The sequence below is a fragment of the Bactrocera oleae genome, chromosome 4, assembly GCF_042242935.1.
Source record: "Bactrocera oleae isolate idBacOlea1 chromosome 4, idBacOlea1, whole genome shotgun sequence".
Taxonomy (NCBI): domain Eukaryota; kingdom Metazoa; phylum Arthropoda; class Insecta; order Diptera; family Tephritidae; genus Bactrocera; species Bactrocera oleae.
In genome coordinates, this window is record NC_091538.1 from 56,621,402 (window position 1) to 56,639,657 (window position 18,256).

Genomic DNA, 18,256 nt, shown 5'->3' on the forward strand with positions numbered 1-18,256 from the left:
ATTATAATATTTGATAAATATTTACGCATATACTTATCACGTGTGCATTATATATAGAGGTAATACAGTGTTGCATTTCGCATCTATCTGTGTATTTTTAATCAATTGCTCTGTGTAAATATTCGCACGCGATCTCCGCTGTCGCTTCCCCATTCGCCGCTGCGATGAAGACATTATGCTCGCGTTGGCTCGGTCGCGGCACGCAGTCAACAGCTGTTGTGCGGTCAACAGTTGTAATCATTATTATTATAGTTATATACGCAATTATATGTACGTATGTGTGTGACTGTGTACCATATATAGGTATGTTGATTGTTCCGTTAGCAATGCACGCAATACAGTTATTAATAATACAGTATTTGCAGTTAACTTCAATGTGAACTAAAAAAAAAGTGTTACAATGCAAACTTATGATTTTTAATTCGTGTAGCCAGAGACCTCAGAATTCAATGGTTCACGATGGAGTCTTGTTCCTCTGCTTTAGTTTTGTGTTATACAATTTACCAATAAACACTGAAAGTCGGCGGATATCTAAGTGCAAACTCGGTGTTGAGTTATTATATATAGATTTTTATACCCTGAATAGGGTATATTAATTTTGCCACATTTATAACACCCAGAAGGAAACGTCGGCGGCCCTATAAAATATGTGTATATATATGATCAGCAGAACGCTCTTAGTCGATTTAGCGTTGCCAGTCTATCTTTCCGTCTCTTTGTCTGTCTGTATATACACGAACTATGTAGTTCCTCAGTTTTCGAGATATCGATCTAACATTTTTCACATGCCCTTTTTTTTCTCAAAAGAGCTGCTAATTTGTCGGAATCGCTATTATCGCACCACTATAGCATATAGCTGTCATACAAACAAAATTAGGTTAGGTTAGGCTAGATGGCTGATCCCTCGGCATGGCGGATAGATCACATTTAGGCTAATTATATTCAGTCCTTTGTGAAGCCAAACGAAAACCTCCTGTAGTTGAATATAAGCTATAGGCAAAGCGCCCTGAACTGATTACAATTTTGCTAAGGTATTTTAAGGAAACTTCTTTATTTGTGAAGGGTATTCTAGACCAACTATAGCCACACCTTTCTTAGTTTTATCATCCTCTTTACCTTCTTTTAACTAGAAATTTGTAAAAAGTGGAAATTTTGACGCATCCCTTCAAAAATCACATAGGTTTTATGGGTTTATTTTTTTATTTATGAATTCGTCTTAATTAGAAGCTCTATAGAATTTTAGTGTTACCATGTCTAATAAAGTTAGATGAAATTTATAAAAAGTGAAAACACTTTTAGTTAAGTTATATACAAGTTTAGTCTATGCTATTTGAATGCAATACAAAGTTTAACGCTTAATTCAAGTCTATATCTTCAATTGCTGGAAACTCTATTTAAATATTTTTTTTATATTGTAGAATTACAAAGGAAGCTTTACTGTTATTTAATATTGTTATAATATTTTAAGATATTTAATTTCACGTGTATTTGATTAATTTCAATTTTCATCAAATTTATTTTACAACTCCGAAGGGTTGCCAATTTTTTTATACGTATGTACATAAGCCGTATATTTTTCTATAATAATACTTAAAAATATTTCATTTTTCATAAAATACAAAACTTTTAGATTTGTAAAAAATATTTTATATAACCAAAAAGTTGGCAACCCTTTTAAATATACAATGTAAACATAGTGAGTAATTATAAAATTTACTTGTAATATTTTTATGCTCAAAATTCAAGTTTTACGTAAAAAAAAAATTTTTCCCGATAGGTGGCAACCTTCTTTTGGGAATTGGAAAAAATATGTATATTCATTTGAAATATAAAATTTGCTTTATATTCTTAATCAATTCATTTTCGCGTGTAATTTATTATAAATAATTGGCAGCCCTTTTTTCAGGGAACTTTGGTTTAAGCTTATCTTTTAAATAAAAATTATACTAATCGTTATACTCAGATATTGTTCTTATTAGTTTTAATAGTAATTTATTAATTGTAATATATATGCATATGACTTACTGTAAATTTTAAATTTAAATTTTTGTTATGAAAATTATTTTTTAATCTTATTATTTTAATAAAATGTAGTACACTAATTCTAAACATATTTGATTTATTATTATTATCTTTTTTGTTTGTTTTCTTATTTTGTCTGCAGCGTTGACATTGTTCGCAAATTATTTAGCTGCCTTTTGTTGTTTATTTATGTGTTTTTTTATTATTATTTTTCTACAGATAAAATACCTTGATTTTTCCCTCACATTATATGGTATTTATTTATTTTTCGTGAATAAACATCGCAATAAAAACAAAAGCTTTGTCTTTTTTATGCTTATGATGTACCTTGCTATTTTTGTCACCTCGATTGCTATTGCTTTTATATTTATGTTTTATTTTAAGCGCTTTTTATATTTTGTTAAGCGAGCACGTGCATGCTCCGGTGAATCTTTTCGCATATATTTTTATATAAATAAATTTAGTTATGCCGCATACACTTCGTGAAGTGAAGTCTGGCAGAGGATACTTTTGATTGCTTGGGGCGAAGCAGTAAGCAAAAACATACAAACTGTCTGACGGAGTCACCTGAGAAACATTGTGTTTGGGGGACGCCTAAAAGCTGGCTATTGGTGGAGTGCGTGTGGTGTTTGAGCGCAGAGCTGTAGGTGAATGTAAGTAGCTGACGTTGTCAATATACAAAAAATACCTATAAAGGAGTATGTATATATGTAATACATATATGTTTGTACCTAACATTCGTTAATATATATGAGCCACCTTGAAAATTGTCAATTTTGCTGTCATTTTGTTTAGCTAACATATACTGTAAAGCAAATTTTCATTTACTTATGAGGCATATAAAGAAATTCGTATGTAAAAGCCTATATACATTTATATCCTTTGATGTTACTAATAACATCCCTGCACTCCTCTCTCGCTAGTCCGTGCGCAACATGTCACGCTGAGTTGTCTACTGTTGAATATTGCATGCATGTGGCGCCGTGGCTCACTCACACATATGTATGTGATTATGTATGTGTTGGCGCGCTCATTTACCTTCAACTTGGAGGTGATTGTACTCCTGAGTGCCTCTTGGCTGCGTAGACGCCTCGAGCTAGGGCTTTGTATCACCTCGCTTGTTTAGTATCTGTATTAATGTTTTTCTTTTCTTGTTGCTTCCGTTATTACTGTTCTTCGCAGATGTTTTACATTTTCTAAATAAAAACAGAAATGCATGCAATATCTTTCTGATTTTCAAGGACACGTTTTCGTTGCCACGTGGGTGAAGTTTTATACAAAATCGTGTTTTGATCTTAAATGTATGAAAGTTGTCACAAAAATAAATTGGAAAAAATATTGGTAATATTGAGACTAGATATTTTTAGTTCTTGAAGAAAAATTTTGCAGGAACTAAAAGTATAATATATATATATGTATGTATAACTTAAAAATTAATAGCCCCCAGGCTGCCAACGGAAAAAAAAATTTTTACAATATATTTTGGTAACGATTATTCTTTTAATTTTAGGTTTTAAGAATAAAATATTTTACTAAACAAGGTTGCTACCTATAAATTTTTTAAAATCTTTAAATTACATAAATAGATTGAAATCAACAAATACTTTGCTTTGGACTTTCAGATAGATATATTTTATGTTAGGGTTGTCACTTAAAATTTAATAAAAGATAACAGTGAAAAATTGTGAAAGAATAAAAAGAATTTAAATATAAGAGAAAAATATTGTTTATATTTAGAATACGTTTCTAAAGCAGAAACTTTTAGCGCCTAAATAAAATGTTTACTAAGATTCAAAGTATATATTAATTAGCAGAGTTGATATTTGAACAAAAATTTATTTAAAAAATATTTTACTAATGACTACTTTAAATAAATGGATTAAAAATTTTAAATAAATTTTATATAACTAAATAGGGCTGCCACCTAAATATTATTTCGAACTTTTAAGACAAGCAAATTGATTGGAATCAACACATACTATTTTGCTTTTTTTAGTTTCAAACAACATATATTTGATGGTTGCCACTAAAAAGTTAAAAATGATGAAATAATGATACCAGAGTTACCGTACATATGTATTTCAAGAGAAGAAGCACGTTAAAATATCTATTATGCTGTTACTACTTTATTATTTGGCATTAATATTGCAAAATTTAGTGCTAGTGTTGCCACAAAATTTTTTTTTCCAGAGTTGCCACATACATTTAAACTGAAGAAGTATGATGTGATGGTGTAACTTAGTCGTTTTTGGCAATATTTTATATTGCAAAAGTTAGTACTAGTGTTGCCACCAAATTTTTTAAATATTTTTGAAACAAAGCTTTTATATCTTACTATAAAAATTTGTAAAATAAATTAGCTGAATTTTTTTTTTATATATTCTTTTATAATTTCTCTTTTTTAACATATACTTTTTTTGTAATCAATTATAATCTTTTTTTCAAACTATTTTTCCTCCAACTCTACACAGCAAAATCATCTGTTCCATAATTAACTCCCGGTTAACTTTTTCACTTTGAATAATCGCGTGGTAATATAAATTAAGTCGCCAAATCGGAAAACTGGCATTTCCTATTGCTTTCGCTAGTGACCTAATTTCCGTTTTCGGATAAAGACAGAGCACAAATCGATATGCACATTATTATAGTCAAATGTTTACAGCCAAGAGTTTATATTCCCAAATATACTGCTGTATGGGTTCACCGCTGGTCATGTACTCACCACTTTCGTGCTACTATATAGCTTGGTAATGCCATAGCCTACTACCAGGCATACTAATGTCCTACCAGAGCAACATAATTTAGCCATTTGCCGCACACACCTACAAATCGTAGCGTGCAACGAAGGCTGTTGGCATACTAATAGTGGACTAGAGACTTATTTACACACACATAGGCATATGCAAACAAAACCGCCTCTGTATGCCGCCATACATTCCAGTTCCTTCATATATTTATCAACACATTTGCACATTATGGCAATAATATTTCTTCATTATATAAAACCAACACCAACACATGCACACATACGAGAATGAGGCATACAAAAGTCAAATATATGTATGTGTTTGCATAATCAGCATCTTGCAGCTGTTGTTGTCAAGCATATGCGTCGTGCGAGGTCCTATGAGTAATAATTTGCCCCTATGCCAAGAATTATATGAGTCTGTTTATACCAAGCTATCGCACACACACGCATACACATGTGCATGTCCACATTTAGATTTGTGCCAAATACAATCAGTGCAAATAAATTGCGGTTAATGTTTCTCCTCTCATTGCTAACAATTTGGCCGTGCGCCTATGTGTATGCATACATTTGGCTGCCTCGCTTAATTCGGGCGCGTGTATTGACACATTGCCTTGGTGTTGTTGTTTATGAAACTGCCGTTAAACAGCATTGTTAGTGTTAGTGTTCCAAATTGGAAAAATAGATATGCTGTTTGCCATGCCTTTTTATTAAAACTTTAAATTAGAAGCTATATTTTGCTATCGTTTTGATATAATAAATAATGTTACACGATGGCGCACCGAAAAATATGCAGCTTTGATGAACCATTTATTAGCGATACATGTGGCAACTCTGTCCATGTCTATTTATTATGCACAATTATTATCGATATGACTTCATTCACATTTGTAAATAATATTATTTTAAACTTGCATATTAGATATTTCAAATTTTTTTTTTATGAGTGTCCTGTACAGATACAGGACAAAAAGGGTGGCAACTTAATTTAGTACTTTCTGGTTTTTTAACCATTAGTTTGTTAATTATTTAGCACAACAAAAGTTACTTAGACGCAAGTGCTAGTGCAGTGAACTAGTTTTATTAGGTGGCAACTCTGATAAAAAATTTTAAATCTAAACTATTTTAACAATTAGTATAATTTAGCCTCATTATGTCAATATTTTGCATTAAATTATGATGAATTAAATTTTATAAAACTTGGCAACTCTTTCATAAGTGACCGTGATTTATAATATATATATATTCATATATATAATTTATTTAATATCTTTTGTAGACTGCTTATAATTTATGTATATATATATTTACATTAAAACATTGACAAAACTTGTCGCTTTTATGGGTTATTAATTAAACTGATATATGGCAACTCTGCTAAAAAAATTTAGCGATAAATGTGATACCTTTCAATAACACACAGTGTGTCGTTACCTTTCAATAACAGTATTATTATTTAATTTAAAATATTTTTATATAACTTATGTTTTATATTGTATTTAAAATAAGTGGCAACTCTATAGAAAATTTTTTAGTTGGAAATATTATCCTGCAGCTATCTCTTAATAACAGAGTCGCAAATTGTATTTTAAATAACATTATAGATATTTCAAATTTACATGCAGGTGGCAACATTTTCTTTTTTAATTCTTTTTACTTTAAACAAAATTAATAAAAATGTTATTTTGCTGTACTCTAATTATAAATTGATTTTTAACACAACAGATCGCAGTAGTTATGTATACCCAAGTTTCAACTCTCGCCTTCTCCCCAGTCTCATTAATTTTTGACCCCGAAAGCTATTCTTATTTCATTCACTTCTTAAAACCAAAAGACATTAAACTAAAGTCAATATAAATACCCAGTAATTCGAAGACACTGTCTGAAACTTAAAACATTAAACTGTGAACAGAGTTAAAAATAACAACAACAACAATAGCAACGTTAGTGGCAACAACAACTTTGAAAATCTTGTACTCTTAATATCCTTAACACTTAATTGCCATGTTGGTATTTGTGTTAATTACAAACGCTCATTGTGGCCACCGACACTAAATAAAGAAATCCAAAAAAACAGCTAGCAAACTAAAGCAGCAACAACAAGAAGCGCGTTTTATCAAACAGCGCCAAAACCGGACGGACAGCTATGGTATAAACAAACGATGTTGGCTAATATTGGTTAAATAAAATGAAAAATGAAAAGAAAAAAAAGTCGCATTAACGAAAAACGGAAATAGCTCCCTAGGCGCGGTTGACCCGAGACTGTGTAGAGCACAGCGGGTAGAAAACAAGGAGCAATTTCGTATGTACGAGTATGTGTATGCAAAAGGTTATTAAAGCAAATGGTGGTTACAATAGAAACCGCAAGATAAAACCCAAAAAACCAGTTGACCAAGCAAAGCAAGAACAAGAAAAAAGACTGTATCAGTCCATATTGAAGGCTAAAGAAATAATTTTCAACAAAATTTAAGCTCAAGGAAAGCGCGTAGACAAGAGTGTGAGAATTGAAATTGAGTTCATGCAGTGGTATGAGAAGCTTCGGTATAAGATTACTTTAAATAATAACAATAATACGGCAACAGCAATGAGTTTTCATAAAAATAAGCCAAAAAACAAATGTGTTAAAAGCGACCCAAACCATTCAAGTGTGTTGCAAGACCTTAAAAAGAATGTCCGACGGCAATAAGCGCGCCCGAACCAGCTGCGCGGAGAAGACGGAAAGTGAAAAAATATTAAAATGTTTACGCTGTTAATTAAAGGAAAACAAGCAAAACTTTAATAGCCAATCTTATGGTCGGGCCAGACGGTGGAACCCTCGCCGCCGACGCTATAACAAGCGACTCATAAAAAATATATATGTAAAATCTACGAACAATAATAAAAAGTAACAGAAAAAATAAGCCAAAAAAGGCCGCGAAAAGTGCATGAAAACTTCAAAATCCTCACAGCCACGCAAACGACCGACCAACCGACCAACCGACCGCCCGACCGCCCGACCGAACAAACAAAACAAATTCGACAAACAACAAATAAACCTTGAAAAAGGTGGCAAAGTGTTGCTGCGTAGGGACATAAAACTAAGCGCTACTGTAAAGAAGGATAAAAACTTTTCCAAAACCTCGAAAACCCATGTATTACTTACATATACACATATATCGGATTCGCACGTACACAGAGCCGACGCTGGCTGGCGATATTTTGCGGCGGCGGAAACTGTGGCTGCGGCACGCACTCGGCGTAGCGATGAACGCATACAATGTGTACAAAATATATCGCCAGCAACAACAACAAAATAACACAAAACAAGTGTAATAAGAAGCGAGTACACAACAACAGCAACAATATGATATCGTTATTTCAAAATTGCTCTGCAACGGGTGCGAGAACGATAAACTTAAGACAAATGTTTGCCTTATAACTAAGTACGAGTACAGGGGGACAAGGTGAAAGGTGAGGTGCCGCAAATTGTAAAAGTAGACAAAAATGCGTGCATACATATAGATTTTGTATATAAGTAAAAATATGTTCTCAGCATAGTTGTACAGTATTTGGTTTTAAAAAACTATAAAACTAAGTGAATAGCTAGTCTAAGCTAGCTGAGCCACAAGACTTTCATAGCAATCGAATAACTAGACAAGCAAATAGAAATTCCTTCAAAAATTGTTCTTAGCTCTGATTTCTAGGAGTTTTAGATAGCAAATTAAGCCAAATCATTTGAAAATGGTAAGGAATTCAATAAGAAAAGTTGACCCAAAATAACTGAAATCGACCTTTTTGATAGTAAAAGATCTCAGTTTCGTGCACTAAATAGAAAGATCAAAAATATCTGATCAATCTACGAATAATCGGACATTTTTAGTTGCTTTGCTAACTCGTTTTAACCTTTTTGTGGATTAAGTAGCAGACTATTATTCTATAGTCATTCATTATTTTTGCTCAAACGAATTTTGTTATATTTTCTGTTTCAAATTCATAGCCGTATATTTTATAATATAAAAGGGTGGGAAAAGATCTTTATCTTGATTTTGATTGGTCAGTTTATCAGACAGCTATGTATTTATATGCTATAGTGGTCCGATCTGAACCATAATAATTTGTGAAAAATTTTGTTAAGATGCCTTGTCTCATTAAAAAGTTTTCCATACAAGGACTTGGGGTTGACCGGTCAGTTGGTATGGCAGCTATATGCTATAGTTGTCCGATATCGCACGTTCCGACAAATGAGCAGCTGCTTGTAGAGAAAAGAACGTGACCAAAATTTCAAATCGATATCTCAAAAACTGAAGGAAAGAAATGGAAAGCTTGAGAGAAAAATTGTAATGACAGCATGAAAATATAGATGGCGCCACTGCTGTAAAACGGCATGAGTACTATATTAGGCAATAATTTCGCGACATTTTTTTTTAACTCGATATAATGGAATGAAATTTTGAAGGCGATAATAAAAAATTTGTATTAACATAACCGATAAATGCCCGTTTTTTGTCAGTCCGGGTCAATTTTGATTTAAGAGTATATAAATATGAATCGTTAAAGAAATGTTAGCGGATACCGATCTTTTTTTCAAAAATGGTTAGTAGTTTACATTTGCATCCTTTCAAAAATGAAGAGCCAACAATTAGTGTTGAATAATTCAACAATTTCGCGCCACTGTTATATGCTGAATAATTTCACTAGCACCTTAGACACGGCAATTTCATTACTAAATAGTTGTGTTCATTTCTTGTAGTAAGTCACGTCGCAGCCACTGCGTGCGCCACCCAAAAATTTCAAAAAAAAAAAAATAAAAAATAAATAAATAAAAACAAACGAAAAGAGTTAACTAACAGCGACGAACGATGCCATCGAAAACAAAGGAAACGCAAAAGTTTCCAATAAAAAACTTTTACCTGCCGCGGACAACGACCAGGTGCCTGCTGTAAGACTGACTGGCATGCAACGCCACGTAAGTGGCAATATACAAAGCGCACCAGCAACTCACTTGGTTGGAAGCAGAAACTTTGTTGGGCGAAAAGCTGCGTGCCATCACTCGCGAAGGAGTGAGTATTTGGGGCGCTTTGGCGTGCGCGCAGGTGGCGCTACCGTCGCTGTTGGTATATGTATATATATATACGAGTAAATATGTTAATGGGGTTTTTTTTGTTTGTTGTGGTGTTCTTGTGTACCCGCAGCAGCAGCAGCAGCAGCAATTAAAACGCCAACGAAACATAAAGACGTCAGCGGCAGCAGCAGTAGCAGCAGCAGGAGCGCTTGAATGAGACGACCACCAGCAGCAAACTTCAACAACGAACCGAAACTGCTTACACAAAAACGCACACACAATTGCATACAATGTATTTTAATGGCTGTGCGTGTGTATTACAAGTATGTGTGTGTCTGTGTGTCTGTTGCGACGTTCGCAAGTGGCACAACAAGCCGAAAAAACAGCAAAAGAACATGAAAAAGAAATGTAAAAGCAAATAAAAAATGCGCTAAAGTGTAGCAAATGAGCGAACGGCAAGAAACACACACACACTCATTCACAAACTTACGTACATATACATTCACACACTTACGAAACCAAACGTGAACGCGTAATTAACCAACAATTTAAGCTGTAATTGCACTGAAAAGTCGCATAAAAAACCAAAGTTTGTCCAAGTTTGATGCGCCAGCATGAGCATAGCGTGCCAACTTCCACTCACAGCAATACGGCTACGCTACTATGTAGTTAACGTAAGCGCTTATTACGCTAACGGCCAACAGCCAGGCACTAGCGAATGCCGCGGAGCGCGCGCGCTCGCTATTTTCTCGCTCCACTATCCATTGCTGTCGAGTGCTAGTTCACTTGCTTATTCTTTTTATTTATTTTTTACTGCAATTTTAATTTACCGTTTTTTAACATTTTTTATGTTTTTTCTTCAATTTTTTTCTATTATTTGCTGCTACTTATTTTTCCGATTCTCTGGGGCGTCTGCCAAATCGACATGTAGTCAGTCATTAGTTGCCGCTGCGTGTATAGTGGTGTGCAGTAACTGCTTTACACTCATTTCTTTGCTATCTGCAGTTTTTCATACTATACCGTTAGGTTGTTTTTATTGCGCGCCAACTCATAGCTCACTGTTATTCTGCACATTTATTAAGGTGATTAACATCTGCTATGCGAAAGTTTTGCTCGCGCTCCAGTTCAGCACACCTGCATACCACCAACAAGTGTGCTATATAGGCAGCCCTGCACACTGAAAAACACATACAATTATATTTGCAGGGAGTTGCATGTGTGGGTGTAGCTTAGCCGTTAAGTAGCAACTAGTTATGCTATTCGAATAGTTGGTGATGTAGGGCAATTAATTATGGCTTTCATAATATTATTAATATTTTTTCGCAGCATAAATTTTGTGGCATACTTTACGGCGTTGAGGAAAAAATTTTAATTATATTAGAGAAATATTTTTTTTTTTTAATTTTTAGTTTGTTTGAGGTTTTTTAATTAAATTTTAAAATTCACTAATACTTTTTTATGATTTTGCTGCATTTTTGTAAAAGACAAAAGTCGAAAACAGGTTATAAACGGAAATATATATTTAAGGTGTATAGCATAGAACTGAGGAACTTATATAAATTTTTTCGATATTGGAAAAATAATTTATTTTTTATAATTGTATAAAAATATTTAGATAGATTAAAATTTTAAAAACTTCACTGCGACCTGTGGCCTGTTGTGTCCAATACAAAAATATTTAGTGTATATTTGGTAAGTATGTACGATATGTATTACCGTATATTTGCGGTGTATAGCTTAGAACAAAAGGATTTATACGCATTTTTGTTGTTTTGGGAAAATGATTTTTATAATCGTATAAAAATATATTTCACGTGTACAGAACAAAAAGGTCAATACGAATTTTTCCTTGGTTGAAAAAAAAATATTTGTTTTCTAAACTTTATAAATCAATTTCTCTCTTAAAATTGTAGAAAAAATGTTGACCTATAAACTTTTAAAGCATTAAGAGCCTTCTTTAAAAAAATTATGGGTTCATATATTATACTTTTAGCAACGTATGCTTCTCTGGGTGATATATATATAGTATAATACTGAAAATTAAAAAGTCTTTTTAGTATTCAAAAAGGTTAGATTTCCCCACAGAAAGCGAAAATAAAACGACTAAATAGCAAGATACTTGTTAATATTTTAATAATAAACCAAAACTCTGAACTTAGTTTTGGATATTGTATTAGAAGTGTGTCTGATTAAAACAGTAATATAATAGTACTAGTTTTATAAACAAAAACATAGAGCAAAATTAATTAATTAATTGATTAAATTTAACATACAAGCTTTCTTCGATTCACCAAGTGTCAGAGAGTAGCGAATCGAGCAAAGTATACTAGCTGCTGTTCTAATTAGCTGTCAGCACTTGTGTTGCAACTATGCGCTAATATTTTCTTTTTTTTTTCTATGTATCTCTCTTTGATGGAGTAATGTTTTTTTTCACACTAAATGACATTTAATAAATATTTGACCTCTTATATAGCCTATAACCTTACATTTTCTGTAAGCATTTATCTCTTATTTTAAGCGTTAGGTTTTTAAAATCAAATCTTAAAAATTGAAGACATCGTTTATGCCATTTTAATGAGATATTTTCATACTCAATTGTGACGAATTCAACTCGCTAACTTTGTTGTTGCTTTCATATTAAAACTATTTGACAAGAGCACAGCGCTCTGAGTATCAATTTCACTCAAATTTAAAATATTATGTACTGTTCAGTGGTCTCCATCATCAAGCTTCCAACTTAAGTATCAATGCCTTATATAAAAACTTTGCTAGTTCATATTTTTAAAGATAATTTTTATACCCTAACCAGCGCATATTAAGTTTACCACGATGTTTATAACATCCAAAGGGAAACGTCAAAGACTTCATAAAGTATATACATAAATAATCAGCGTGGTAAGCTGAGTCGATTTAGCCATGTCGATCTATCTGATTACCTTTATAGTCGTCTGTCTGTCTATCCGTCTGTTCGTACGCGAACTAGTCCCACCGTTCTTAAGATTTCCAACGGAACTGCTCATTTGTCGGAACCGCCGATATCGGACAACAATAACTTATAGCTGTCATATAGACTGACCGATCCAATTTAAGTTCTTGTATAGAAAACATTTTTATTTGACAAGTGACTTTCACAAAAATTGACATAGATTATAACCCAAGGCATCGCTATATATATATATAACTATAGCATATAGCTGTCATGTAAACTGACCGATCAAACTCAAGTTCTTGTATGTAAAACTTATTTAATTGTCAAAGTAATGTCACGAAATTTAGCGTCGATTTTTACCCTAGACAGTGCAACAATTCGCGAGCATATTGCTCAGATCGAATCACTATAGCATATAGCTGCCATACAAACTGACCAATCAAAATCAATATAAACATTTTTGTATACCCTTCTTTGCTATAAAAAATATCTATCGATGGAACAAAAAAATAAATTTTAAAAAAGCATTTATTTAAGAGATCAAAGCATCGTAATTAAGAAATACAATTATCGGAAGTTGTTTATTTCGATAACGGCGCCAAAATGTGATATATACCTATATATATAAAAATTATGGTTTCTCAAATGATAACAAATGACTAAATCCATAATATAAAACCTTATAAAAAAAAAATATTTTTTTATTACTAATTTTAATAGTGCAACATTTTTCAACTATAGATTATCTATAAACCTTAAAATAATACTAAATTTCACTTAGTTTTTGTGCCAATATATATTTAATAATTTATACAAAACTTAAAATTAAATTTCGTATGAATTAAATTTTCTAAAGCTAAAAACATTGCTCAAGTTTTTAGTGAACTGTCAATTAAAAATTCCTGCCTTCAAAACATTTGTAATAGCAAATGCCTGAAAGAAGTTTCCATTTCAAGAATTTGCTTAATTATTAACAGTATAACCCGCAAACACTACAAATGCTTTACGTTCATCCCTTTACACTGTTATTACCTACTTCTGGGAAAAACAAATTTCTTGACAAATCTGCACCTCAAATGGCAATCCAAAGGGTTGAGCGAAACTAAAGACATGCACACACAAACATACATACATAAACGGGGGGAAAAAAGTATATTTTCAATATTAACTGAAACATAATTAGAGGAGTCAATGATGATGGCCAGCCTAACGGTCCAGCACCGCGCCGAATTGCCAAGCAAAAGCGGAAATGCCAGTGAATAATGTGTAAAATTAACCCCAAAAAATAAGAAATCTCAACTTTCAACTTATCAACAGCCGGAAATCTTAGCAACTTTGTGCATCACGGCGCGCTGTTGCAGCAAAGAAATCTAAGGCGCGTCTTGTGGCACGAGCAACAAAAAAACAAAAAAAAGCCGAAACTTTGAGTCCATAAAAACAACACTTGAAAACTAATTAGACCCTAATAGCGAAAACTTCAAAGTCCAATTATGTATATAACCAAAGGAAGCAAAGCAGTAAGAAGGAATATAAAAATATGTATATCTATGCTGTGGCAAGAAAAATGCAAAAAATCAGAACAAACAAAAACTTTTTAATTTTGTAGCCAGTCAGCACTAACGAAGACGGTCGCGAGGCGCGCACACGAGGCAAAGAATAGGTGAAGAAAGCAAGAAAACTGGTCAAAAAGTTGATAGTAAAACTGTATAAGAACTCAATAAACTGACAACAACTTACAAGTGAAGCTGCTTGTTGTTGTTCTTCGTCTATGAAGCGGCCAAAATCGGCTAAAGTAATAGTTGTTTGAAGACAAGCTCAGCACGCAACAAGGAGGCAAGTATGCGAGCAGAAAAAGGATGCGAAAGCAGTTGGAGCAGGTGGCGGGTGGGAGAAAAACTGTAAAAGGCGAAAGGAAAGTATTGTGGCTAAATAGAAAGACACTAACAACAACAAACTGGAAGATGAGAAACAATTTCGAAAGGCAAATGAAACACTAAACCGCACAAAGAAAGACGAAGAAGAACGAACGGTTAGTTGGGAGCAACATTGACACAGGCAGCGCTTGTTCGTGTTGTCAGGGCAACGCTTTGCCAAAATGTGGGCGTGGAAAACAATGCTATAGAAATAATAGCAAAAGCGGCTTAAAGTAAAATAATTTTGCTAAGCGATTTACACTGAGCTGCCGCACACGCTGCGTTTCAAGCTGAATTGCACAATGAACAATGCCAATAAGCGATGAAACCGAACAACAAAGATAAATTTTGCCGAAATTGAAAAGAAAAAAAACGCTTAAAATAAAAATATATTCGTCTAAAATTGTAAGACTAACAAACTTCTTAAGCAAATGCTAAACAAAAGATTTGATGAAAGTAAATCAGGAAAAATGGAAATCCTTTGGTTTATTTAAAAAGCGCAGTTCTCAGCAAGGATCATACGAGAGAAAAAGTTGCAGAGCAGCGTGTGTTGGTAGAAATTTGCGTCGGAAGGCAATCGGAGCTATATTAAAAATAAATTATGATAATTTTGTAATATTGAAATATTTGCTGTGATTTCTCATACAATTTTTTGATATTAATATTTTATTTTCGCTGTTTATATATTAAAATAACTAAGAGATACCTATAGTGGTACATACCACTATTTGTACTGGTAGCCTTTCTTTGAAATACTAGTCATTGATCCGTTGCTTTGAACAATAAACCATGCCAAAGTTCGTGAAGATATATTAAATAAATGAGTTTGTTCAGTTTGCTTGGCAGATATATGCTATAGTGGTGCGATATCGGCGGTTCCGATATTTGAGGTGCTTCTTGGTGAGAAAAGAACGTGTACACTTTCATATCGATATCTCAAAAACTGAGAGACTTGTTCTCGTATATACAAATAGAAGGAAATGGCTAAATCAACTCAGCATGTCAGCTGATCAATTATATATTTTATATATTAATATATAAATAATATATGCATTAATTCGTGCGGTTTTCTAAGAGAGGGCTCTACTAGTATTATTACGCGTAGCACTTTCCGATTACCACTTGTTCAGATCAATGCAGAATGCCCTCACCGGAGTATGCTTCACTTCAGAACAGGGTATCAGAAATTGGCTCGATTCTTTCTTGACCTCCAAGCCGAAGAAGTTCTTTTGCGATGGGATCCACAAACTGCCAGAAAGATGGGCAAACATCGTAGCTTCCGATGGGCAATACTTTGATCATTAAATGCATAACAATTTTTTCACAATAAAGTCTCAATTTTCGAAAAAAACGCACGAATTAATGCATACACCTATATATATATTTTGGGTGTTATAAATTTCGTGGTAAACTTAATAATAAAAAATGCTTCTAAGTATACACCAGAATTATATGAAATCACGCTTAGTATCGAAAATGACACTATACCAGCCTATAGCTACATGATTTCTATTATTTTTAAAGAAATATATATATTTTTCGCTTTATCAGCTCATAGAACTTCAATACGGTTTTAGAAATTTTAGCGCAATAGCTGGTGAAAAGGCAAGCTTATACCAGTACCAAAAAATAACTCTCGAAATTTATCCCAAGGTATATTTTAATCATTGCTCCTACAAAAATGTATTACTTTATCAAAAGGTGACACAATATAAACTTCAAAACTGTCTAACTGTTAATGAAAATTCTCACGTAGCAACTGTATGATTGCATGATGCGTAGATAAATCTTTTTTCAATATATGTTATATACATAGGTATCTCACAAGAATTAAACACATATTAGTTAAGCAATGCGTGAGTGAATTTTTTCTTTACTTTAAGCTAAGAAGATATCACAAGAAAAATTTACGCTTGAATCATATTGCTGTAAAAAATGCTTTAACCTTCTAAACACCCGAAAAAAAACATTGTTCTCTTTTTACATAGTACGACAATTGTCGAAATACTAATCACTTTGCAAAGCTTTCCTTAGATTTCCCGTATTGCATTAAGAAATTTTCTTCTTTTAGAAGGTGCTGCCTAATAATTTTGGTGCTGCCAAAGAGACGTTTATTGACCCATGAAAAAATCTGTAAATTTTCAAGGGGTACTAAGAGGATAAATTGAAATATTTTTAACTTAAAACCCCATTCCAAAAGATTTCTTATACATTCCTTGAATTTTATATAAGTATATACCATAAGCAGACATTCCATGTGATATCTATAGCAAGCGGTTGCTTTGGGTAAAAAATTAAGAATTTTAACTACTAATATATTGCATACAAAACTAAATGTAAATATAGAAATTTTCAGTAATCAATATATAAATTTCTGAGGCATAAATTTTCTTTACTGGGAAATGGACTATAAACAAAAGATGTTTTTTTACCCAAATTGTCATGCAACTTTGATTAAGCAATATTTTTATCAATTCAATTTGTTTACATATTTCATCTATTAATTCTCTGTTGTTTTAATATGCCGCATGACATTATCGTAATAAATTTGGAAGACATGTTACTCTCTCAGTTTAGTCAGCGAAAACGTTCTTTGACAAATCGAGCACTCAACCGACTTTTTTAACGTAGAAATTTACTTTTTTAATTTTTTTTTTTAATTTGACAGACAGCACTCTACTTGTTTGATAACACCTTTAAATTTACAAGTTAAAAAAATATGAAAAACTCCTTCATTAAATTATGTGGATTATAGCATATAAATTTGAATATAAATATATATAGAGTTTTGCTGCTCAAGTTCATTTAAATGCATAGTTCGAGGTATATTTTCTTTTACTATAAAATCAGACTAGACATCTGTTAATTGTTGTTAATTTTCAAAATATTTTTTTCGAGCTGAAAAATGTCAATGCACAATTATTTTCATAAAAAAATATTCTAATAAATGTGCGCGACAAAAATTTCGAGTAATAAGAAAAAAATATAGCTACATATGGTAATAAGCAATAATAATACCCCCTCAACTGTAGATGTATCTCGCTCTGCCAATATAGATATATATAACATGAGGTGATATTTCATATAAGACACGAAATTGGTTGCTAGTAATCTTATGCTTATTTCAGTTCTGAATAAAATTTATAATAGTTTTATTATTATCGGTGTCTATATCTACTATAATCTGGTAACCTTTGTTTTTGCTGTCCACAATTTTTTCATTTATTATTGTTAAGTTTTTATCGGTGACTATATCTACTATAATCTGGTAACCTTTGTTTTTTCTGACCACAATTTTTTTATTTATTATTGTTAAGTTTTGCAGTTCCACCAATCAAAACAGCACTTTGATTTAAGCTGTTATTCGGATACTTCCATCTAGCTACCAAAATGAAAAATAAAATTAATTTTTTCTGCGTTTTATTTTAAACCATTTAAAATGTTGGAACGCTATTACAAAATTATAAAAATTAAAGTCCGCGTTTAGTTAAAAAAATATATTTGTAACTATATCGCTTTTAAAAATATTTTAAACTTAACGAGAAAAGCTTATAAACACAAGTTAATGAGCTAAGCTATAAACGTTTGAATCATTTCATTCT

General features: G+C 32.3%; 1 protein-coding gene across 2 annotated transcripts in view; it reads right to left on the reverse strand.

The window, feature by feature from the left end:
• The window catches only part of LOC106620967 (semaphorin-2A), a 220,764-nt gene that overhangs the window by 141,657 nt on the left and 60,851 nt on the right, over window positions 1–18,256 (reverse strand). The gene's annotated exons all lie outside the window — the stretch shown is intronic.